At 43.9% G+C, this 26,415-nt stretch overlaps 1 protein-coding gene across 4 annotated transcripts in view; it reads right to left on the bottom strand.

Annotated features, from left to right (window-relative positions):
* Positions 1-26,415, bottom strand: part of SGMS1 (sphingomyelin synthase 1) — a 100,992-nt gene that overhangs the window by 50,105 nt on the left and 24,472 nt on the right. For 2 of the 4 annotated variants that reach the window (XM_084845724.1, XM_084845725.1), the window contains exon 2: positions 5,745-5,803. The exons of the other annotated variants lie outside the window; for them this stretch is intronic. The gene's annotated coding sequence lies outside the window, so the exon portion shown is untranslated. The remainder of the gene's footprint in view (positions 1-5,744; positions 5,804-26,415) is intronic. 4 annotated transcript variants of the gene reach the window in all.

Raw genomic sequence — 26,415 nt, forward strand, 5'->3', positions numbered from 1 at the left:
GCAAAAGTGCAGGGCGGCCAGATCATGGAGGAGGGGATCCCCTCGGTGCTCTACCCACCCTGCATAGAATAGTCATCAGCCTCCAATTTCAAAATTGTGCCCTAATTGATTAATCTATTGAAATGTCTTCATTGGGTGACAGACCTACAGTTTTCTTACATATATATAATAATAACTTTTTAAAATATTAACATATAACCATTATTTGACACAAACAACTCACCATTCTCTCTCTTCCCTACCCCACCGCTCATTCAAAGCCAATACTATGAACTCTAATCCATACAAGTTTTCATATATTGATAAGTTTCCATACCTGCACATTTATTAGAACTCTATGCCCTAGCATTTTCAAAATTAAAAAGTGGCTCAGAAGTTTTATTTTTAAAAAATTCTTCTAAGCCACAATTACTAACCTAGGTTTGTGTAGGTAAGTCAAGCAAGTAGTACGTTTGTAGTCTTATTTGCAAAACTGCAATTAGGTCCTTTTTAATACAAGAGATCATTCACAGTCTGATAGCTAGAATCACAAACTCAGAAATATTAGCTCATCTAAACTGCTTCATTATTAAAATATAGTTACTATAACAATGGCATGGATCAAAAGTGTCTTGTGCATGAGTAGAATGTACTTCACTCACATTGGAGGGTGTCTGCATCAAAACCTGTTCTGGAGTGTCCCCAATACTTAGGAGGGCATCACAGGATGCCTGAGGTTGCAGCAGGAAGAAGGCAGAAAAGCCCCAATGCACACTCAGAATACCTTGTGCAGCTGTTCGGATCCAATCCCATGTGAATAGGCATGTTATTGAAATGCGTTTCACTAACTCTGGGTGGATCCAAACTTAGTCTTTCATAAACAGGAGGACTCCTTTTGTCCACAGAAAAGCTTTGATCCAGTGGAGGGATCCCACTAGCAAAAGGGGAGAGGAGGCAATTTTCACTGGTCTCCTCTGCAGCTCTCTTACTGGAGAGCCAGTACCTGTAGGAGAGTCACCATCCAGGAAGAGGCAATGCCTGTTGCTTGCTGCTGCTGCGGCCACCGCCACCACCACATTCCCTGCAGGACCAGGCCCCCAGGTACTGAGCCAGCTGCTGCTGACTGTCGCCACTTGTTCCTCTTGGAGGGACCATATAAGCTGGCTGGCTGAGGTGGCTTGGGAGAGCCAGTACTGGTAAAGGGGATGTTTTGTTTTGATTTTTGTTTAACTGTTGGGGGGGGGGGTTTGTTGTGTTTTTAGGGGTGGGTAGCCTGACTGATAGGCGGAAGCAAGGAGGCATGTGTCCACCTGACGGAGGCAGTGGGGGGAGTGTTGGGGGCCAGCCTATACAGAGGCTGGGTAGCAGGCACTGGCAGAGCGCTAGGGGCAGACCATGCCAGGTAAGGGGAACAAGGGGGAGATTAGTAACATCTGTCCCCTGTTCCGGGCCTGTCCAGAGCCAAAGGATAGCTGGGGGAGGCGTGACTCCATCTTCTGACTTTCGTTTGCTGCTCTGCAGTGCCAGGTCTGTTAACCAGAAAACCTCCCTCATCCTGGGGATCCTGGATGAGGGTGCAGACCTGACATGTATTATGGAGACCTGACTGGCTGAGGCCGCTGCTCCAACTCTGGCAGCCATGTGCCCAGCCAGGTTTTCGTATGCACAGCAGCCAAGGGCTGGGGATCGGGGAGGGGCAGTGGCTGTTATCTACCAGGAGTCCTTGGTCTTCACCAGACCCCCTCTCTGGGAAACCAAGGTTGCTGAGTGCATGTACTGGAGGTTGGGCCCGAAGGGCAGTCTGGGGATTCTGCATGTGTACCGTCCACCCCACTGCACGACTGACTCCCTGGCCGAGGTGCTTGAGGTGGTCTCTGATGTGCGTGTGCAGTCCACTAACTTATTGGTGTTGGGGGACTTCAATGTACATTCAGAGGCCATCCTCACAGGTGCAACTCAGGACTTCATGGAGACCATGGCTTCCTGGGAGCTTCACCACCCATGTAGCCGGTCATGCACTAGACCTTGTGTTTGTTTCTGGAGAAGCGGGGAGTGATCTGGAAGTCGGGGGTATATCCACCACCCCCTTGTCATGGTCAGATCACTATCTGGTGACGTTGGACTTCTCGGTTCCACAACCCCTCCGCAGGGGTGGAGGACCCATTAAAATGGTCTGCCCCAGGCATCTTATGGATCCGAATGGATTCCTGAACACGCTTGGGGATTCTCCGGCGCATGCAAACAGCCACTCAGTTGAGGGTCTGTTGGGTGGCTGGAATGCTGCAATCACTGGGGCATTAGATCGGGTGGCTCCGAAACGCCCTCTCTTCCTGAACAGGGTTCGAACTGCACCATGGTTTAATCCGCGGTTACGAGCTCTGAAACAGGAAGTGAGATGACTACTCTGATGACGATCACACATGGGCTAGGGCTGTATCTTCAGCCTATCACGTGATGAAGGCAGCAAAAAAGGAATATTATGCTGCCTCTATCGCGTCTGCAGAGTGCTGTCCCAGGAGTCTGGTCGGTCCAGTTGCTCCGGAACCGCTGGAGCATTCTAAGGCCTCCTGTGAGGCCTTGGCAAGGCACTTTGCAGATAAAATTGATTGGATTAGGAGTGTTATTCCATGCACTGTGGATACAGTTAGCGAGCGAGAGGCGGCCTGTGACAAACCAGTTTTGTGGGATCGGTTCCAGCTTCTTCCTTCTGATGAAGTGGACAAGGTACTTTCATCTGTAAGGCCGACCACCTGCTTACTTGAACCTTGCCCATCTTGGCTCATTATGAGCTGCAGAGAGAGATTGGGTGAGGGGATCAGGGCGGTGGTGAACGCCTCCCTTGTGGAGGGAGTGATGCCATCAGCCCTCAAGGAGGCAGTGATAAGACCGCTCTTAAAGAAGCCATCCTTGGATCCCCAAGTTCTGAACAACTTTCACCCGGTCTCGAATCTGCCATTTTGGGGCAAGGTGATTGAGCAGGTGGTGGTGATGCAGTTGAAAGCACACTTGGAAGAAGCCTATTATATAGATCCATTTCAACTGGGCTTCAGGAGTGGACATGGGACAGAAATGGCCTTGGTCGCTTTGGTGGATGATATGAGGAGGGCTTTGGATAGGGGTGAATGCTCCTTCCTTGTTCTCCTTGATCTCTCAGCAGCTTTTGATACCGTTCACCACAGTATCCTCCTGGACCACCTGGAGAGGATGGGCATTGGAGACATCGTATTATGGTGGTTCCAGTCCTTCCTCTCCAGCAGGTAGGGGGTAGCACTGGGAGAGGAGGTGTTGGACCTGTGGCCATTCACGTGTGGGGTGCCACAGGGTTCCATCCTCTCCCTGATGCTATTTAACATCTATGTGAAGCCGCTGGGGGCTATCATCAGGAGGTTTGGGGTGCGGTGTCATCAATATGAGGATGACATGCAGCTCTACCTCTCATTCAAATCTTCACCAGGGTTGGCCATGGAATCCCTGTCTAAATGTCTGGAGACGGTGAGTGGCTGGATGGGGAGGAATAAGCTGAAGCTGAACCGTGACAAGACTGAGGTACTTCTGGTGGGAGACAAGAGTAGGTTGGTGTTGAATGGGGTATGGCTACCCTTGAAAGACCAGGTCCACAGCCTGGGGGTCATTTTAGACTCCTAGCTGTCCATGGAGGCTCAGGTGTCAGCCATGAGCTGGACAGCATTGTACCAACTCCATCTGATACGGCGGCTGCGCCCCTACCTTCACAACCATCTGTTCCCATCAGCAGTGCATGCCCTGGTCTCCTATCGTCTAGACTACTGTAATGCGCTCTACATGGGGCTACCCTTGAAGATGTTTCGGAAACTGCAGCTGGTGCAGAATGCGGCGGCTCCCCTGATTAAAGGCAGCCGCCGGTGTGATCACATCACTCCGGTGCTGAAGGCATTGCACTGGTTACCAGTTGTTTTCCAGGCCAAATTCAAGGGGTTGGTTTTGACCTTTAAAACCCTATGCAGTTCCGGCCCAGCCTATCTCAAGGAGCGCCTCCAGCAACACAAGACAGGCTGCTTAATAGGATCAGCCTCAGATGGCCTTCTCTCTGTCCCATCAGCCAAGACAGCTAGGCTGGTGAGGACAAGGGAGAGGGCCTTCTCTGTGGTGGCCCCCACTCTGTGGAACTCCCTCCCTAGGGAACTTCGCCATGCCCCCTCTTTAATGAGCTTCCAACATGCACTGAAAACTTGGTTATTCAGGCAGGCATTTGGGGTGGGTTAGGGTATTTTTAAATAATGTTTTAATGTATAATGTTACTGTTTTAAATTGTACCACTGTACATCGCCCAGGGTGGCCAGGTGACCGGCCAGATGGGCAATTAAGAAATTTAATAAATAAATAAATAAAATTATTCCAGTGGGTCCCCCAATCCTCCAAAGCAGATTTTCAGAGGATTACAGGGGTTGCAGAGGGATGAGGAACTGGCAAAAGTTGCCTACCCTCTTCCACCAGTGAATCGCCACTGGAAGCACCTCAAGTGGACCCACTACCTTGGTTCCTTCCCTCTTCTACCTGCTTGATTGCCTTCCTATCCATGAGGGAGAGACTCTGCCACCACAGGACTGCTCCTGCCTTTTCCTTCCCTTCCTTCCTCTCATCTTCCCTTCCTTTCTACTATCTGCCCACCTTTCCCTGCCTATCAAGCCCTGGTTTGCCCTCCCTCCCATCCCTAATTGCGAGGCACAAGCTGAGGTGGCACACTAGCAGAACTATGTGGATAATCTAATACGTGATGACTGCTGCCAGGAGGCCACTGTTGCCAGCTGCTGTACCACCTTTCTGCCAGCAGGATGTCCCCTGAGCAGAACTCCTGCCAGCTAGAGCTAAGTCCGGATCCAACCCAACAAGGGCAATGATCCCATTGTTGTCATCTGCAAAATATAACAGATTATATCTGATATTTTAGGCACTGAGTAATTTAGATGTATGAACTTAAAGGAGTCCAAGTGTGCATGTTTCAGTGAGGACCATTATTACAAAATGCCCATCATTCTGATGCGAGAGAGAGAAGGGTACTCTGTACACAGACACATAATGCATTTCCCCCATGGAGGTCCTATTCATGGAGGCTGCACCACACAGTGTCATTGCCCCCAAGTGCCACAATCTACTTTTCACCATAGGAGGGAATGGTAACCCATGTATATAAGATGGATGGATGGATATGAAGAGAGACAGAGAGAGAGAGAGAGAGAGAGAGAGAGAGAGAGAGATGAGAATGGGGGGGTGTTACCTGGGACACCACTGGAGTTAGGGTGTAATCTGCTGCTTATCATTAGTATCCCATCCCACAATTGAGCCCCACACTGTAGGTCACTTTCTTTGTACATTAGAACTTCAGTGGGAACCACTGACTACTGAGCCACCATAGAATGCAAAGGAACCCAGAACTCAGATGGATGGCTACGACTCCAATAGCCACACCTGAAACATCTGACCACAAATTTAAGGTTCCACCTTTTTCTAGGACTATGCAAATTAACAGTAAGCATATAGGTGGTAAGCACAATTCTGAGAGCAGCTTAACAAATAACTCATTATATAGATTTATTTCTTAAATCATGCTCTCTTTTGAAACCCTGAGGCCTCAGGGCAACTTCTGTTATGTTATTTATTAGCCAATAAATGTGAAAATTAGCCAATTATGTGAAAATTGTTCCAATAAATATAGCTTCTAAGATAAGTATGCGATTTTTTCTAAGTAGAACAAATTAAACTAAATAGAGGAATAGAAGGGCATTTACCATTATAAGGAACTTTCTTTCCCAAATCAATCTTCTTCTTAGTTTTCCAACTTTTCTTTCTACAAAAACACATTAACAGAAAAGAGTAAGCCTTTAATTTCTCTTTTCAATAATTCAGCTAAACTGCGATTTTACTTTTCAAGGTAGAAATCTTTAGTAAGTCCCCAACCACAGAAACACAGAGGCATTCACAAGTATTCAGCTGCTAACTTTTGAACATGAGGTGTGCAAAGTGAAAAGAACATTAACCACCTCAAGCACCCAATTCTTTCACTGCTACTCACTGCTTCAGTTCCCAACTATGTACCTCGTGCATGTATATTTCTTTACAGAGAGCTCATCTCTGAGCTCATCTCTGGAAAAAAAAAACCTTTCATGGCCCTAAATTTAGACACAATACTGTTCACATTTCCTCAAGTTATTATTTCTCCCATAGCCTTCGCAGTGACCATATTAAATAGGTTCCTTGGAGACTGAAGCAGCTTTGTTCTTTATGACTAACCATTTTCCTTGCTCCCAATTTACTCCAGTGTTGAAGTACCAGACAGTTACTATTTAACCAGGAACAACAGAATTTTTACTTATGATGCATATGACACAGATTAAATGGACTAGGCGCAGTGGACCAAGTTCCTTTGCCCTTAAGAAGCACCACCACTTTGTTTTATAATCATGAGCTTACTGTTATTTCTCACTGTGATTAATGGCTTTGAAAGCCTGTTGACTGTTCTAAAACAAACTAATTTCCCTTTAGCTTGCCACCCACAAAAGCTACAAGAAAGCTACCCCAGCGCACACTAGGAAATGACAGCCAATACTGATACTGTGGGTAATGTTATTTTTGGTCTCAGAGTATAATTGATTGCTATGTTAGGGATCAGGAAGGATTTTCTGTGTTGTTCAGATCTGCTGACTGACTCAGGCAAGGAAGGAAATGCTGACCTTTCTGTGCAGATTAAGAGTAGTTACTTCCCTTCCTGAGTCATAGGCAAACTACTTAGCTGTGCATACCCACCCACCCGGCACCCTAAGCAATTGGTACTTTGTGCTAATGTGACAAGCCTAATTAAGGGAACATGAATGTTAATGAACACCCAAATTATTAGAGAAGTTGCTGTCCAAGGGCTCATACACTGTTGTTCCGTGCTTAGGTGGTGGGGGTGGGCCAAGCAAGGCAGAGGATTCACTTAAGACAGAAAGACAATATAGCATGGTGGATAAAAATTGATGATTTCTTTAAAGATCAGGAAAACTTATTTTTAAAAATGTAAATAGGTTTTTAAAAAGTACATAATATGTTTCTCTTAAATAATAACTAGGTTAATATTAAATAATCTAATGAGATTATTTAATTATTGAGAACCAGTGTGGTGTAGTGGCAAAAGTGTCGGACTGGGAGCCGGGAGATCCGGGTTCTAGTCCCCACTCGGCCACGGAAGCTCACTGGGTGACTTTGGGCCAGTCACAGACTCTCAGTCCAACCCACCTCACAGGGTTGCTGTTGTGAGGATGAAATGGAGAGGAGGAGGATTATGTATGCCGCCTTGGGTTTCTTAAAGAGGAAAAATGGCGGGATATAAATGAAATAAATAAATAGATAAATAAATAAATAAAATAATCTAGATATAAGCATGTAAGCCATACAGTTAATTTCTAAACTAAATCAAGGCCTCTTCCACACAGATTGAGTTAAAGGAGGCTTTTCTATCCAAATGAACGATTCTGATCATTTTCAGATATAAATATTTACACTCTACCTAAACATAGGCATTTCACCTGATAAAATAAAACTGTTCTAGTCTGCCCAGTAACTATCGAACCTTGCTTGTCCCATCAGTTATGGATATTTCATTTTTGTTTCCCACTTCATTTTTGTGAGGGCAGGGCTAGGCCAAGACAGAGTTAATCAGAAAGGAGTAACACAGGAAAGAAAAGACACCACTGTCCAATGTGAATTTTCCTGTATTACCATACTTAGCCTCCAATCCTATAACCACTTGCCTAGGAATTAGCCCTATTTAACTCAGTGGAACTTATTTCTCAGTAGACATGTATAGGATTGCGCTGCTAACCTCAAACTGTCATGGGTGCTGCTCATAATGAAGACCCTATATGGGAATATTTTAAAGACTCTATAGGTAAAAAAAAGAAAAAGAAAAAGGAAGGAATGCAAAATGAGACAAAGACTGAATTTGCACAACACGACAACCCACCATGCAAAATAAACTATGCAGCGTGGGCTGTCGTCTGAACAGCCCATGGTGAGCCCAACAGTTATTGGGCCCACCATGGGTTGTTCCCCCCTCCTTCCCCCTTGGTCCTCCAGCTGGCTCCACCTGGTATCCCTGGGGACACTGCTGCCAAGTCCCCTGTCCCTACTCCAATCACAACCCCGGTCATAGTCAGAACCTTTTAAAATAAAAATTAAAATGATTCTTTTATTTTCGCGAAACAGGGCCAAAATAATTTTTCTCATTTTTCTGGCCCCAGGGAATGTACACAAATCCCCCCTTTTCTTTCTGTTTTAATTGGTTTTTCAGAGTTGTGCAAGTGCGCAACTCTGTCAAAAATATACAAGGTGTTCTTGCCTGGAGCCTTGCATGTTTGAGCTGCCAAACCTACACGGTAACAGGCAAAGACTAGACTGTGTACGGATACCAGGCAAGATTAGATTGTATATAGGTAACAGGCAAGACCATATGGTATAATTCAGATACCCATGTGTATTCATTTTGAAGATTCACTATCAATGCCCAATCAATTCTATTATTCCCATGATCCTTCATGCCAGACTGGTTAGCTTGGTGCATTCTCCACTGTATCGCAGCTCATACGTTCATATACCCCTACACCTTGCTAGCTAATGAAGCTCAACTAGAAAAGTTATAAAAGCTATCACCACAAAAAATGATAATAATCAGTATCTAACATGCGCAGCATTCTCCATATTTGCTGATACAGACTGAAATAGCTGAAGATCTTTCTAATAAGCTGATAATGTAATATAATATAATGTAATGTAATTGTAATATATGTGTTGTCCACTATTAACAGCTCCATAAAACATCAAATGAGCAGACTTCCACTTGCTTAGTGGGGCTTTCCCTTCCTCTCCTCCCATCTGCAGCCCCCAACTCCTCAAAAATCAGCTCCGGAGGGTCCCCCAACCCTCCAGATTAGGACGCACAGGGAAAGATGGAATCCATTCCATCAGTAGCATACGTTCCTAAGTCTTCAAGGTCTCAGGCAGAAATCTTTCCCATATGACATTCTTTTAACTGGAGATGTCCAGAATTAAATCTGGGAGCTTCTAGATCCATAGCCTTATGGTCTGCCATTGAGTCATGGAGGCCTTCATCCCTCTCCACAAGAAAAGGAAGCCTTAGTAATCTGGACAAGAGCTTGCCTGTGCCTACAAAATTGCATCAACTGAGGCTTTGAAGCCATTTTGCTGCAGGTATAAAGATTATCACATTTCACAATTCTATGGACTGAAAATCAGGAAAAACATGACTTGATAAACTCTCCTTGTCTCAATTTGTCAAGTGACTTGCTTTATTTTTTTTCTCCAGAACAGTATGAAGTGAACTTTTCAACATACTGTTACAATTAGAACATTGTTTCTATCTAATCATACATCATTCCTGCTGTATAACACAAGAACAGAGAGCTCAGATTAACCTGTTATTCATTGTATACATGAGAATCAAAAGGGAAGCATAAAGGACCATGAGCTGAATTAAAATCTTCCTTCTGCTGTACTAAAACCATTTAAAAATTGCAATTTTTCCATAATCAAAAGGACGCCACACTAGTAATTTAATGTATTTATATCCGTAATACATTATTTGATTGCTGTATTAAATGTCTAAAAGCCACCAAAATATGAAATCGTAAAAGCATGTAACCAGACGTTTCTTTCACACGCAATTCTGCCCAAATCCAAAGCAATCATAAGAGCATTGTTCAGACAAAACTAATGTAAGCACCATGAGTGACAGGGTTTTTGCTAACAGCCTTACCTCATCTTACTATCAGGCTGCGGGCCTTGCAACAGGCATCTCACCTCCAGTCCTAGCAGCTAGAAATCTGTGTAGGTGTGGTACTGCCACACAGGAAAACTGATCTGTTCAAATAAGATGAACATTTCCCTGCTCAAACATAGTACTTTACAAAGAGATTAAAATATGATTGTACCTGAATTTTCCATGGAAGATACCAGAAATAGGATTCTAACCCAAGTGAAAAAGGAACGATTGACTAAATTAAGGGGAACAGTAACAACTGTCAAATTAACAAGTGAATTGTCAACAAACAAGTGAATATGAAGGGAGGCAGCAACCAAAAATGGTTTTCTGAGGAACAAGTACTCATTTGGAATCTAATACATTGTTTAAAAATCTTTTAATTACACTCTTCCAATAATAGAACCGCTTCATGGATCACTGCCTTGTTGTGGCAAAGGGGCTTGCGTAACTCAGTGAAGCCATAAGCTATGCCGTGCAGGGCCACTCAAGACGGACAGGTCATGGCGGAGAGTTCTGACAAAATGTGGTCCACTGGAGAAGGAAATGGCAACCCACTCCAGTATTCCTGCCAAGAAAACCCCATGGAACGTATCACAAGGCTAAAAGAGATGATGCCGGAAGATGAGCCCCTCAGGTCGGAAGGTGTCCAATATACTACTGGGGAAGAGCAGAGGGAATTTCCAAGTAGCTCCAGAAAGAGTAAAGCGGCTGGGCCAAAGCTGAAAGGACACTCAGCTGTGGATGTGTCTGGTGGTGAAAAGAAAATCCGATGCTGTAAAGAACAATCTTGTTTAGGAACCTGGAATGTAAGGTCAATGAATCAAGGTAAGCTGGAGGTGGTCAAACATGAGATGGCAAGATTGAACATGGACATCTTGGGAATCAGCAAACTAAAATGGACAAGCATGGGCGAATTTAATTCAGGTGACCATTATATCTACTACTGTGGGCAAGAATCCCTTAGAAGAAATGGAGTAGCACTCATAGTCAATAAAACGGTGGGAAAAGCAGTACTGGGGTACAATCTCAAAAACGATAGAATGATCTCAGTACAAATCCAAGGCAAACCATTCAACAACACAGTAATTCAAGTCTATGCCCCAACCACTGAGGCTGAAGAAGCTGAGGTTGATCGGTTCTATGAAGACCTACAACACCTTCTAGAACTACCCCCCCCCAAGATGTCCTTTTCATCATAGGGGATTGGAATGCTAAAGTAGGAAGTCAAGAAATAACTGGGATAACAGGCAAGCATGGCCTTGGTGTACAAAATGAAGCAGGACAAAGGCTAATAGAGTTTTGCCAAGAGAACACGCTGATCATAGCAAACACTCTTTTCCAACAGCACAAGAGGTGACTCTACACATGGACATCAACAGATGGTTAATATCGAAATCAGATTGATTATGTACTTTGCAGCCAAAGATGGAGAAGCCCTATACAGTCAGTAAAAACAAGACCTGGAGCTGACTTTGGCTCAGATCAAGAGCTTCTGATTGCAGAATTTCGGCTTAAATTGAAGAACATAGGCAAAACTACTAAACCATTTAGGTATGACCTAAGTCATATCCCTGATGAATATATAGTGGAGGTGCCGAATCGATTTAAGGGATTAGACCTGATAGACAGAGTGCCTGAGGAGCTATGGACGGAGGTCCATAACATTGTTCAGGAGGCAGCAACGAAATCCATCCCAAAGATGCAAGAAAGCAAGGTGGCTGATGAGGCTTTACAAGTAGCTGAGAAAAGAAGAGAAGCAAAAAGCAAGGGAGAAAGGGAAAGATATACCCAACTGAATGCAGAGTTCCAGAGAATAACAAGGAGTGACAAGAAAGCCTTCTTAAATGAACAATGCAAAGAAATCGAGGAAAACAACAGAATGGGAAAGACTAGAGATCTCTTCAAGAAAATCAGAAATATCAAGGGAACGTTTTGTGCAAAAACGGGCATGATAAAAGACAAAGAAGGCAGGGACCTAACAGAAGCAGATGAAATTAAGAAGAGGTGGAAAGAATACACAGAAGAACTATACAGGAAAGATCGAATGTCCCTGACAGCCATGACAGTGCGGTCACTGAACTTGAGCCGGACATCCTAGAGAGTGAAGTCAAGTGGGCCTTAGGAAGCATTAGTAACAACAAAGCTAGCGGAGATGACAGTATTCCAGCTGAGCTATTTAAAACCTAAAAGATGATGCTGTTAAGGTGTTGCACTCAATATGCCAACAAATTTGGAACACTCAGCAGTGGCCACAAGACTGGAAAAGGTCAGTTTACATTCCAATTCCAAACAAGGGCAATGCCAAAGAGTGTTCGAACTACCGTACAATTGCGCTCATTTCACATGCCAGCAAGGTGATGCTCAAAATCCTACAAGCTAGGCTTCAGCAGTATGTGAACCGAGAACTACCGGAAGTACAAGTTGGGTTCCGAAAAGGCAGAGGAACTAGAGATCAAATCGCCAACATTCGCTGCATCATGGAGAAAGCAAGAGAATTCCAGGAAAACGTCTATTTCTGCTTCATTGACTACGCTAAAGCCTTTGATTGTGTGGATCACAACAAACTGTGCCAAATTCTTCAAGAGATGGGAGTACCAGACCACCTTACCTGTCTCCTGAGAAACCTGTATGAGGGTCAAGAAGCAACAGTAAGAACCAGACATGGAACAACCGATTGGTTCAAAATTGGGAAAGGAGTACGACAAGGCTGTATATTGTCGCCCTGCTTATTTAATTTATATGCAGAGTACATCATGAGAAACGCCGGGTTGAATGAATCACAGGTTGGAATTAAGATTGCTGGGAGAATTATCAACAACCTCAGATATGCAGATGATACCACCCTAATGGCAGAAAGTGAAGAGGATCTAAAGAGTCTCTTGTTGAGGGTGAAAGAGGAGAGTGCAAAAGCTGGTCTGAAACTCAACATTAAAAAAAACTAAGATCATTCCATCTGGCCCCATCACTTCCTGACATATAGAAGGGGAAGAAATGGAAGCAGTGACAGATTTCATTTTCTTGGGCTCCAAGATCACCGCAGACGGTGACTGTAGCCATGAAATTAAAAGACGCTTGCTCCTGGGGAGGAAAGCTATGGCAAACCTAGACAGCATAGTAAGAAGCAGAGACATCACCTTGCCGACAAACGTCCATCTAATCAAAGCTATGGTTTTCCCAATAGTAACGTATGGCTGTGAGAGCTGGACTATAAGGAAGGCTGAGCGCTGAAGAATTGATGCTTTCGAACTGTGGTGCTAGAGAAGACTCTTACGAGTCCCCTGGACTGCAAGGAGGTCAAATCAGTCCATCCTAATGGAAATCAACCCTGAGTGCTCATTGGAAGGACAGATACTGAAACTGAAGCTCAAATATTTTGGCCACCTAATGCGACGAGAAAACTCCCTGAAAAAGACCCTGATGCTGGGAAAGATTAAAGGCAAAAGGAGAAGGGGATGGCAGAGGATGAGACGGTTAGATAGCATCACCGATGCAATGAATATGAACTTGAGCACACTCCAGGAGAGAGCGGAGGACAGGAAGGCCTGGCGTCTATGGTCACGAAGAGTCGGACATGACTTAACAACTGAACAACAATAATAGAAATCAGTCATGGTAGGAATGATTTTGTCATTTGTGAAGCATTAAGTAGCTAATGAAAATTATATTATTTCATTTTCAAAAAGTTGCCAATAACATCCAATGGACTACCATTCAAAAGAGGAAACTTCTTAAAAAGTGAGGGGATTAATTAATTAATAATAATTTTTTTAAAAAAGAGGTTGAAAGCAAAAATCAAGAGAGTAAAACTTTTCCAAAGTCCTTGGGGTTATTCCAAGTCACAAAAACACAAGCTTATCTAGAATGTATACCAAGACCAGGAAAGGTACCACCATGTTCAAAACAGCACGTGGTTAACAAGCAGAATTGAGGAACCTTAAAAAGGCCCCCCAAAAAGCTTTGTTCAATGGGATGGCAGAAGCCACAGACTCTTGAGTGTGTGCACTGAGGGTTATCTTAGCTCTGGAAAGTTCTGAAATTTATTTTTATTTACAATATTTATATACCGCTCCACATCTAGAACAGATTTTGGAGCAGTGAACACAAAAGATAAAAAATAAAAGAATAAAAATATCAAAACACCACATTAAAATTATACTTAAAAACACACACAATGCCAACAGAAACTGTGACTGGTCAATTAAGGAATGCCTCCTTAAAACAGTGCTGTTTTCAGGAGGTGCCGGAAACAATGCAGTGTTGGTGCCTGCCTGACCTCCAGGGGCAAGGAATTCCAAAGAAACGGGGCTGCCACACTGAAGGTTCTTCTCCTGGTGGACTCCAACCGGGCCAGAGGTCCATGTGGAACCACCAGGGACATGCTCTCCGATGGCCTCAGTTACAGGGCAGGTTGGTAAGGGAGAAGGCACTCTCTCAGGTATCCTGGTCCCAAATTGTTTAGGGCTTTGTACACTAGTGCGAAAACTTTAAACCTGCCCCGGTAGCAGATAGGCAGCCAGTACAGTTCCCTCAGCAAAGGAGTTACATGCTGGAAAGGGGCAGCTTCTGACAACAGCTGAGCTGCTGCATTCTGCACTAGCTCCATCTTCCAGAGGAGCCTTAATGGCAGCCCCCCATACAGCACAGTGCAGTGATCCAGTCTTGAGGTTACTAGCACCTGTACCACTGTGGCCAAGCTATCCCTGTCCAGGAGAGGCCATAGCTGGAGAACAAACCAAAGCTGGTAAAAGGCACTCTGAGCCGCCATGGCTACTTGGGTTTCCAGTGACACTGATAGATCTAGGAGTACCCCCAAACTACAGACCTGATCTTTCAGATGGAGTGCAACCCCATTCAGAACAGGCAATGAGCCTATCTCCCAGACTCAGGAATCACTCACCCACAGGGCTTCAGTCTTGCCAGGATTCAGTTTCAGTTTATTGGCCCTCATCCAGCTCATGAGTTCAGGCACTGGGCCAGGACTTGCACAGCCTCTTCTGATTCAGATGTCACAGGGAAATAGAGCTGCATGTCATCAACATACTGATGGCACTTGGCTCCAAATCTCCTAATAACCACTCCCAGCAGCTTCATATAGAGGTTAAATAACATTGGGGACAAGATGGTACCCTGCAGAACCCCATGGATCAGTTGCGAAGGGGCCGAGGAACTGTCACCCAATGTTACTCTCTGAAATCGGTCCCGCAGGTAGAGCCAGAACCACTGTAACACAGTGCCTCTGATATCCATCCCACAGAGTTGATCCAGGAGGATACCATGGTTGATGGTATCAAAAGCCGATGAGAGAGCGAGCAGAGTTAACAGAGTTGCACTCCCCCCATCCCTCTCTCAATGAAGGTGACCCATCAGGGTGACCAAGGCTGATTCAGTCTCGTAACCAGGATGAAACCCAGATTGAAATGGGTTTAGACAATTAATATGCTCCAAGGGAGGCTGCAGTTGTTCCGGCACTACCCTCTCCAGAACCTTCCCTAAAGAAGGAGTATTGGCAACTGGGCAGTAGTTGTCTAATACCTTTGGGCCCAGAGTGGGCTTCTTCTGGAGTGGTCGCACTACTGCCTCCCTAAGGACAATAGGGAGCACTCCTTCCCAAAGGGAAGCATTCACCACACCTTGGGCCCACCCAGTCATATCCCCCTTGGCTAACTTTTATTTGTCAGGAAGGACAAGGGCCGAGAGGGCATGTGGTCAGTCGTATTGCTGAAAGCACCTTGTCCACGTCATCAGGCCGTAACAATGGAAACTGATCCCACAAGAACGGGCAGATGGGGGCGTCAGACACCTTGACTGGAACTGCACAAACAATAGCAGCAGGTTCGCTGTGGAGACAAGCGATTTTGTCCTCAAAGTGCAGTGGAAAAAGGTCACAGCAGATCCTTGAGCGGACCAGGGCCCCATTCGTTGGGGAGAGTGTTAAAAGTCCCTGGACCATGAGCTCCCCTGGATGGCTACTTGAGGATGCAATGGAGGCAGCCGAACAAGCTTTCTTTGCTGCCCGCACCGCCACACATCAGCACGATCATGTGCTCTACAGCATGCTCAGTCATCTTCACTTCAAGACTTGTGCTATTTGTGCTCTAGCTGACATCCAGCCTGTTTCATTGCCTGTAGCTCCACAGTATACCAGGGAGCAGAACAGGTTCCGCTGCACTGGAGAGGGCACTCGAGTGTAATCAAGTTTGATTGATTGTTCCACAGTGAGGCTAGGGCCCTGGCTGGATCACCAGCTTACTCCACTGAGAAATCCCCAAGAGCATTCAAAAATCCATCAGATTTGATCAGTCTCCTGGGGCGGACCATTGAATGGGTCCCTCAGCCCTGTAGGAGGGAAGTAATGCCATAAGTTCAAATCTCACTAGGAAGTGATCTGACCATGACAATGGGATTACTTGGACCCACCCCCCCAATTTTCAGATTACTTATCTCATAGGTTGGCGCAAAAACCAAATCAAGGGTATGCCCTGCTTCATGTGTTGGGCCGATATCAAACTGAGACAGCCCCATAGTTGTCATGGAGGCCATGAAGCCCCAAGCTGGAGCTCCAGAGACAGCATGGAAGTCCAAGTCAGCCAGAACTCCCATCCTAGGTTCCTCCAACACCACACTTGAGACCACCTCTGCCAGCTCAGTCAGGGAGGCTGCTGGCCAGCAGGGTGGGCAGTACACCAGCAGCATCCCCAGTCTGTCTCTATGGCCCAACACCAGGTGCAGCCCCTCAAGGCCTGCTCCAAGGTGGAGTGGTTTCCTGGTGATGGAGATGGAGGTTCTGTGAACCATGGTGACTCCTGCCCCCACCCCCCAACCTATGTTTGTGCTCCATCGAGTACCCAGGTGAGCAGAGCTGAGTCAGGTCAACCCCACCCAGCTCACCCATCCAGGTCTCAGTAATACACACCAGATCGGCCTTCTCATCCATGATTAGATTGTGATTGAGTGCAGTCTTAGTGCAGACCGACCTGGCATTAAATAGCAGCACCGCAAGACAGGAGGGCACAGTGGATAAGCTACCAAGTACATGAGAGCTGGAGGAGGGGGTAGAAGGGGAACAGCGTATAAACATCTGTGACCTGTTCTACTGCAATATCCCAGCCCCCTCCTCAAACCATAGGATCTCAGGGCATGGTCTGAAGGCATACAAAGCAGCCACCTTGCTGAAGCTAAGCAGGTCTGAATCTGATGAGTACTTGGAGGGGAGACCACCTGGGAAGCACATGTAGCCAGCCTGAGTTCCATGATGGAAGAAAGGTGGGATATAAATGTAATAAATAAATACCATATCTCCTTCTGGACCAAGTCACTGGGATGGAGGCACCATCTCCAGGGAACCCTGCATTTTCTAAGCACATCCTTGTCACACACTCTTAATACACCATTCACAACTCAGACATATCCACAGCCATTAAGAACTCACATACTCCATTCACCCAATTAATCTCCCACAGCCAACTTCCTCTAGCAACGTGCCCTTTTTCTCTGAGCAGAAACTTTACAAACAGCAACTGAAGGAAGTGGCAGTGCAGTTCTCACCCTTCACATCAGCAGCTAGAGAAGCTAAATGGGCCCTGTTACACTTTCACACCCTTTGCCCTCCCTTCCCAGACCCTCAGAGTCAGCCTGCCTCTCATAGTAGGAACTTCCACATGGCATCAATATTGGTTCCTGCCAGTTTCAGTTGTAGCCATGAACTCAAAGTGCCACCAATCCCACCTATTGTTGCCAGCCCTTTTTTGGCAATACCCACACACATCTTTCTTAAGTGATCAGATACAACATCCAAACCCCACAATTCACATGCAACAGGTTTTTGGCATGCAGTGGTCTCTTCTGTTCCAAATGGACTGACAATGTTTCCAAGATCATGAGGAAGCTCATTGTTTCTTTGTTAGTAGAGAAGAAAATGAGGCCACATGCTGCCTCAACCAATGGAGAATGCAACTTTCTTATTGTTAAAAAGAACACATAAGTGTGTGCCTATGTACAACTGAAGCAACCTCCTCCCCCTATCTTTTTTGTAGGCTCTTTGTTAGAAAAGCTGTCTCCATTTGAGAACTAGAAATTTAAACCATCAGGGCTCAGGAGTAGTCAATCATGTTAAAAGGGATTACTTAGGTGGGGCAATAGCCTGACTCATCAGGAAAGTTTTGAACATGTTCTGTTCAGTTTACCATACTACAAATCTATAGCGGTTTTTATTTCAGTTGTGAGAAAGAAGATGACATTCCTATTCAAAACATTTCCTTTAAACATGTTTAAAAGCTTTCTGAGCAGGGTTTGTTTTCATTTGTTGGAAAATGCAATAGCGTGCTCCACTTTATTGCGGAGAATAGTTTTCTTGTTTGAATGAAGGTGTTATGCTGTATCCTGGCACTAAATTATTAGTTACATATAACATATGCTTTACTTCTAGGAAAAGGATTTTTCCACTTATCTGTATAAAGTGGTCAAGAGAAAGCTGGAAGGAGTGCCTGGAAACTGACAAATGAGTAGGAGATGGCAAAAAAACAACAACCCACAGGTAATTCGGAAAGCTAGGAAAGTTCAGGTAATGGTTTCCCTTAAGCTGAGTGAATATTTAATTTTAAATACACTTGTATGCAGTACTGATGTTCAATTACACATTTAAAATTCAACACAGACAAAAAGAAAAGGCAGTTTTGCCTCACTGACCTCTTTTCAGCACCATCAGTAGGTGTGGAAAGCTGCCAGTAGACGGGAGCATATTTTTACTAGACAATTTTACTCACTGACTGTCGGCTAAAAAAAACTGTAAACCAGTCTAACTTATTTCAAGACTGAACTTCAAGTGCATATTTCTAAATTCCCAAAGGTTATCAGAAAGTTACAACATGATTTTTTTCCCCTTGAGGAGTAGAAGTTCAGCATACAAAGATTGTATGGCACTTGAGTACACAGGGTACACTATTATTTTATTTCTAACATTTAAGGCACAATTCTATGCCTGCTAGACAGCAGCTAGACAGCCACAGGATTGTTCAGTTTTCAGGAACCAAGTTTGGAGCCTGCACTCTGAGGTTTGTTCCCCCAAAAAACGCCTCCCCACCCCTTCCCCCACCACCTTGTAGGCGGCACAGATTCTACCCGGGCTCTGGGCACGGAAGAGCAGTGCGGAGCAGAAGAACAGTGCCCTACATTCACGGCTAGATGGCCAATTTCAGCTGTCTAGCCACAGGACTAGCCTGTCTAGCCTCCCCCCCCCCACTCCGAAGTCCTGTGGCTAGACAGCTGAAATCGGCCATCTAGCTACGAATGCAGGGCAGCCGGAGCATGGAGAAGATCTCCTCTGCACTCCACCTGCCCTGCATTGGATAGGCAGTCACCTCCGAGTTTGGGTGCCTATCCCTATAGGATTGCTCCCTAAACTATGTATTTATCACACTCAGCCACTAAACACTTCGCAGTCAGTTGTTCATGGTTACAATATATGCTTTATATATGATCAGTTTTCATAATTATTTTAGCCTTAATTAGGTAAGTGCAATCTTAGTTATTCTGCTATGTCGTTCCAGAAGGAGCCATACGTTGATGGTGGCATTATTTTCTCCCTATTATTTATAAACACAATAAACAGATATACCATGTCACAATAAACTTGAGTCAGTTTTTCCTGTCACTTTTTTCTGTCACTGCTCTTGTCTGTTGGGTTAACTTCTCTTGTAATGCTGTAGTCCAAATCTGGATATACCAGTGTAAGTTATTTAATTATTTGACGTCTTTCCATCTTTTCAATAGCTCTATCCTCACTGTTACCAGCATAGAATTCAGTAATTCTTTGTATGACAAGTCTTTGTTTTCTTTATTATTATTGTCAAAAATAAATAAAACTAACTGAGGCCATATGATAATCGTTTAGTTCCAGCAGACATGTCCTGAAAAATAGCATCCCAATATGGATTAATCTTATTACATAACTACCACATATGTATAATAGAAAATCTGCTATCATATCCCCATCAGCACTTTGGGGTATTTAATCTATTAATATGATTTGAAATTACTACTGGTATCAGTAGAAGGGTATTTTCTTTTATATGTGCCAAAGCAGATTTTAATGTTTTCTCCCAAAGCACTATTTTTCATCTTCAGGTTTAATTTCCAAGTCATGTTCCCAAATGTGTTTTAATCATTCTAATCCTCCTGCATGTTTTCCTTTACTATTTTACACATTGTTTAATCTATTCTTTTTGTTATGTGGCCTGACTGAGTAATCTATAATTGAAATTTGGTTAATGGCCTATTTGCTTGAGTCTTGATTATGGAGTCTTAATTAACTGAAGAATTTCTAACCAATCTGTACGGGCATTTTTCAGTTGTTCTAATATTTGAGTTCCTGATTTAAGGTTTTCCATTTGTGTATAAATCCCTTATTCTATAAAGATCATCTGTTTCCCATCCTTTGAATTGTTTATACTTGTTCATATAAGTAATGGGTGATCTAAAATTGGGGTTAAAGGGGTCACAGACATCAATTTCTTATGCCACTTTTGCCACACATGGAGGATGGTTTGTAAAAGTTGATTATCAGTTTCTCCCAAGTTTCTAAATTCTTCTCTCCTAAAGGGTAATCGTCTTAAGGCTGCAATCCTACAAGCACTTACCTGGGAATAAGTTCCATTGCATTAAAAGAGACTTACTTCCAAGTAGACATGTAGGATGTGATGTGTGGGACTCCAACAGTATTATTTATTATTAAATAATTTCAATAAGTGTGAGGTGTGTACACATTTTAATTAAAAGTCCCATTAAAGCCATCTAATCCAGGTGTGCTCTGTAGCTTAAAAAAATATTACAATTTTTATTTCCTCTTCTGTTAGGGCGCAATCCTAACTAGATAGGCATCAACCTCCGACCTCAGAGGCAACCACCTATCCAAAGCAAGGCAGGAGAGGCATGGGGGGATTGTTCCTTCCGCGCCTCTCCTGCCTTGCTATTTTTCGCTAGACAGACATTTTCAGCTATCTAGTGGCAGGGAAGGCTGACCAGGAGAGGAAGCTGCTGTACAACACATTGGTTGTGTCATGTGTGCAGCTCCGCTCTCCCTGCCCCGGAATGCCCCCAACACAGCCCCTTTTCAGTCGCTCTGTGCTCCTCTTGCGAGCATGGAGGATGAGGCTCCTCCACACTGCCTCCAAGGCAGCATGGTTGAGTGGAGCAGTCGGTTCCCAGAAATAAGCAAATCCTATGGCCCGCTAGACAGTGTCTAGCGGGCCATAGGATTGCTCTCTTAATTACTCAATATTTCTTTATGGCCTTTCAAATTGTAGGTGAACTCTGGGTTGTTTAACCTTAAAACAACCCAAAGGCCATGTTCACAAGACACGACAACCCACCCTGCCAATAAGCTACGCAGTGTGAGTTATCTTCGGAACTAACTACAGCATGCCCAACAGATGATCGGGCTCACTGTGAGTTGTTCTCCCCACCTGCCCAGTGCTCCACCCGGTATCCCAGGGTCATGTGCAGCAGAACCCGTATTGTGTGCACATCTCATCCCACTACCCACTCCGATCATGGACCCTTTTTGTTCCCTGGCTTTTCTCTTTTTTTTGGCCCCTGAGATTTGTGCAAATGGGACCATAATATAAAATTTTACAGCCCCAGGAATTTACGCAAATATCTTCGTAATTTTGTTTTTATTTTATTTTTTATCAGTCTTTAATATTTGTGCAAGTGTGCACCTATGGCTGTTAAAAACATATAGCCTTGTCAATGCCCTTGTATGTTTCAGCTGTCAAAGAGAACAGAAGTGCAGTATGATACAAGGAAATTGACAAGACTGTATATAGGATGATTTGACAGCCATTGCAGTGACAGGTTGGGAAAAGGGGACAAGATCACCCACTTAGCAAGGTGATCCCTAGGGTTTTAAGTGTTGGGCTGACACTTATTATTATCATTATATTTATAGATACTATACACACACACACACACACACACTTACTTGTGGGTGCCCTTCTTCTATTCCACACTTCCCTGAGTCTCCAGCAAGTCCTTTTAAGAGAGATCTAGCCTCCCCTGCCCCATTTCTCATGGTTCCCATTTGGAGCAGATGCTAATTGAAAGTGGAAGTGAGGAGCATATCAGAGGCAGAGCACTTATCTGCTTACCCCGGCCAATTTATGGATTAAAGAACCCACGAATTGGGGTTACATGTGAACCAAGCCTGTTCAGGCTGTTCAAGGTTAACAAACCATGCTTTATTAGTGCAGCTGGGTTCACACACCACAACTCAGAATTCATCAATCCATACCATGGGTTACCATTATGTGCAAAACCAGCTAATGCCTGGTTGAATAAAAGGTAAAATTGCATTCTAGCAGATGTATTGCTGTCCAAGTGTCTGTTAAATCAAATTCCTTCAATATTTCCTTTAAAGTTTGTGTTTTCTCATCACTTTTATTGGGATGTTTTGATCTAATTTAGGATTGCCAATTAAATTTAAACTACTCCTAAAATAGGTTATTTCTCTTGAACATTTTTAAATGTTGTTGAAGTAGTTCTAATAAATGTTCCTTGGTCTTTCTTTGGACTATATATCAAAGCTAATCTCATTATCCAATCATATATTCTTCCTTCTATAAACATCTTCAATCTTTTCAAATCACATTGTATGTGTGTTTATATTCAAGATCTGGTGCATTACCTTGCCCCCCTCCCAACTTTCTGATGGGAGAAAAATTCATATCAGCAGAACATTTTAGGAGGAAGGGATGGACAAGCAGGTTCACAGACAGATGGGACATAATTATATATCTTCTATAATAAAGCACAATTGCGCTCATTTCACATACCAGCAAGGTTATGCTCAAAATCCTACAAGCTAGGCTTCAGCAGTACGTGAACCGAGAACTACCGGAAGTACAAGCGGGGTTTCAAAGAGGCAGAGGAACCAGAGATCAAATCGCCAACATTCGCTGCATCATGGAGAGAGCAAGAGAATTCCAGAAAAACATCTCTTTCTGCTTCATTGACTACACTAAAGCCTTTGATTGTGTGGATCACAACAAACTGTGGCAAATTCTTCAAGAGATGGGAGTACCAGACCACCTTACCTGTCTCCTGAGAAACCTGTACGAGGGTCAAGAAGCAACAGTAAGAACCAGACATGGAACATCCGATTGGTTCAAAATTGGGAAAGGAGTACGACAAGGCTGTATATTGTCGCCCTGCTTATTTAATTTATATGCAGAGTACATCATGAGAAACGCCGGGTTGGATGAATCACAGGTCGGAATTAAGATTGCCGGGAGAATTATCAACAACCTCAGATACGCAGTCGATACCACCCTAATGGAAGAAAGCGAAGAGGATCTAAACAGCCTCTTGTTGAGGGTGAAAGTGGAGAGTGCAAAAGCTGGTTTGAAACTCAACATTAAAAAAACTATGATCATGGCATCTGGCCCCATCACTTCCTGGCATATAGAAGGGGAAGAAATGGAAGCAGTGACAGATTTTACTTTCTTGGGCTCCAAGATCACCGCAGATGGTGACTGTAGCCATGAAATTAAAAGACGCTTGCTCCTTGGAAGGAAAGCTATGGCACACCTAGACAGCATAGTAAGAAGCAGAGACATCACCTTGCCAACAAAGGTTCGTATAATCAAAGCTATAGTTTTCCCAATAGTAACGTATGGCTGTGAGAGCTGGACTATAAGGAAGGCTGAGCGCCGAAGAATGGATGCTTTCGAACTGTGGTGCTGGAGAAGACTCTTACGAGTCCCCTGGACTGCAAGCAGGTCAAATCAGTCAATCCTAAAGGAAATCAACCCTGACTCCTCATTGGAAGGACAGATACTGAAGCTGAAGCTCAAATATTTTGGCCACCTAATGTGAAGAGAAAAGTCACTGGAAAAGACCCTGATGTTGGGAAAGATTGAAGGCAAAAGGAGAAGGGGACGGCAGAGGATGAGATGGCTAGATAGCATCACCAATGCAATGAATATGAACTTGAGCACACCCTGGGAGAGAGTGGAGGACAGGAAGGCCTGGCGTGCTATGGTCCATGGGGTCACGAAGAGTCGGACACGACTTAACAACTGAACAACATAATAAAGTGAGTACAAAGGCGCTGAAGGCATCTTCTGCTTTGATGTTACCTTTTCCTCCCAAAGACGATGGAAGAGATGAAACCCTAAGTTCCTAAGAGATGAGAAATCCCATTTCCTGCTTAGTGTTATTTTTAATACAATGATATATGGATATACCTACACCATACTTGTATGAAACCACAAAGTAAATAAATTACTTGAGATGTGTGCCTATAATACACTTCAGACTTTTTGATGGTGACGTTTTAAAATAAAAAATGGACAATTACTTATCAGCTAGTTTATCCTTTGAAATATTGTTTTGATAGTTATCAGTATAGTAGGTAGCCTGCAAGGCAAAAATTGTAAGTAACTGAAGCCGCACATACATAACCATTTCTTCTAGATTGTTATAACAGTGACAGTATACCATCAGGGGTGTTGCTCATTTTTAAAGTATTTATATAAGCAACCACCACAATACTTGGTGGTTACCACTGTGGTACATGGGGCTCAAGGTGCACAGGAATCACTGGTTGTAAGGAGAACCACAGATACTACAAACAATGCTCAACACTGCTCACAGACACACTCCTATACAGGCACAGATGTGTCTAGCCATAGAAGCAAAGTAGGCAACCCAGTGGGGTGCCAAAACTCCACAGGCAACAGCTTCTAGTTATTTGTGTTGAAACATATCCTTTAAATTCCAAGAGACATGATCAAGACCCTTTTGGTTTCCATTGTGTTCCCAGAGAATAGATACAGTTGTAAAGATGATTAAATAAAGGGATAGACATTAAATATGGACATGAGAAGACATCATGGTGAACTTAATATGTTCAACATACAGTGGGATGGGGGGGGAGAAAGAGTAAAACCGTTTAATTTTATGGTCAACAGGGAAAGACCCTCTTTAATTTAATCAAGGAGAAAGCCTCTGCAGCAGTTCCAGAACGTTAACATTGTTCCTGGCATTTTTTCAGGCTGTGCCTTTGGGAACAAAAAGGGATTCTTGAGCCAAAGTATCAGAACAATGCCAGTAAGTCCATAGCGCACAAATCACATGTCAGGGAGCCAGCACATCTAAAGCTCCTCTGTAACATGGTTGAAAGCAAGACTTCATGCTATATGGTACAATTTCAAGATTTGTTAACTGTAAATTTGAAGTGTAGTCCAGTAAATAGGATGCTGGACTTGTACTGAAGGGATCTAAGTTTAAATCCAGCTCAGTTTCACTCAATAATACCCAACGGTACTGTTGTGAAGATTAATACAATCTTACCAAACCTTAGCTTTAGGACAGACAATCTCTTTAAATAAATTACCCTGAGTCTATGCATTTATCAGCGACAAGAGCAAATTAAGGAGATACACCTTTTCATTTATCTCTAAGCATCTGCCTTTTCCTTTACTTCCTTGTCCATGAGATAGAATAGCAGCTGCATATCTGCAAAACCACAGACATCTCAGAATTATTTTAAAAAGGGAATCCCAGTTGCAAATGGGTTCCAATAATTAATTCAAGAATGGAGAAAGGAAAACACATACACATAAAACTACCAATATTGCTCTGGATAGCAATACTAAAGTTATTAGTACTATTACTGATAACTGATTATGTTCTTAAATGGAAAAAACATTGCTAATTGCCTGCCATCTAAAACCAGAACTTGACAAATAGGTTCAATTATTTTACCTTGTAAATCCTTAACAACTTATTTGGTATGGGACATTTATGCTTATTGGAGTTTTTGCAGGATCTAGCATGTGCCATTAGACTTCCTATTGCTCTAGCCTTCCCCAACATGGTGCTCTAGCCTTCCCCAACTGCCTTCCCCAACATGGTGCCCTTGCGATGTTTTGGACTACAACTCCCAGCATTCCTGATTGGCCAAGCTGATTGGAGTTGGTCCAAAACATCTAGATGACACCAGGTTAAGGAAAGCTGATCTATGTAACTGATTGTTAAAGCTGAGATAATTAGATATGTAGCATGCCCCATTCTTTAACATCAGCTTAGACTGATATACCAACTACGCTCTTATCTGGACAGAGGTAGCTGTCAGGGTGGACACTGAGCCCATAGAATCCCAAAGTAGTTCTGATTCTGAGGAGGAGCAGCTGCTCCTCGGAGAGGAGCGCGCCCATCCTTCCCAGGGCCAACAGCTGACAGAGATTCCTCCCACCGGCATTCCTAGCATAGATAGCAGTCCCGGGAGTGACAGAGCACAGGAAGCAGACTTGCTGGACGCGCGACGCCGATGCAGGGAGCGGCGCCAAATGGAGGGCGCAGAAAGGAGGCGTAGTGCCCGGTTGGCGCGCAAACAATGGTTGCGCCCAGAGGATCCAAGGGAAAGGGGGAGGGACTCTCCCTAGACCATAAATTCAGGGTCTGCCAGTGATTCTCCTTCAAACGGGGACCAACTGTTCCAACTTAGGGCATAAGTACTCTGCTGCTCATATCTAGTTGCTAACAGTAGAGTTGTTAAGTTGTAAAAGAGGAATAAAGCTTTGAAAAGAATCCCTTTGTCTGTGTCTGGACTTAGCTACTGGATTAGACTGAGAGAAGCCTCCAAG

This window comes from Heloderma suspectum, chromosome 3 (assembly GCF_057233095.1).
Source record: "Heloderma suspectum isolate Gila_16-S chromosome 3, 16-S_ref, whole genome shotgun sequence".
Taxonomy (NCBI): Eukaryota; Metazoa; Chordata; class Lepidosauria; order Squamata; family Helodermatidae; genus Heloderma; species Heloderma suspectum.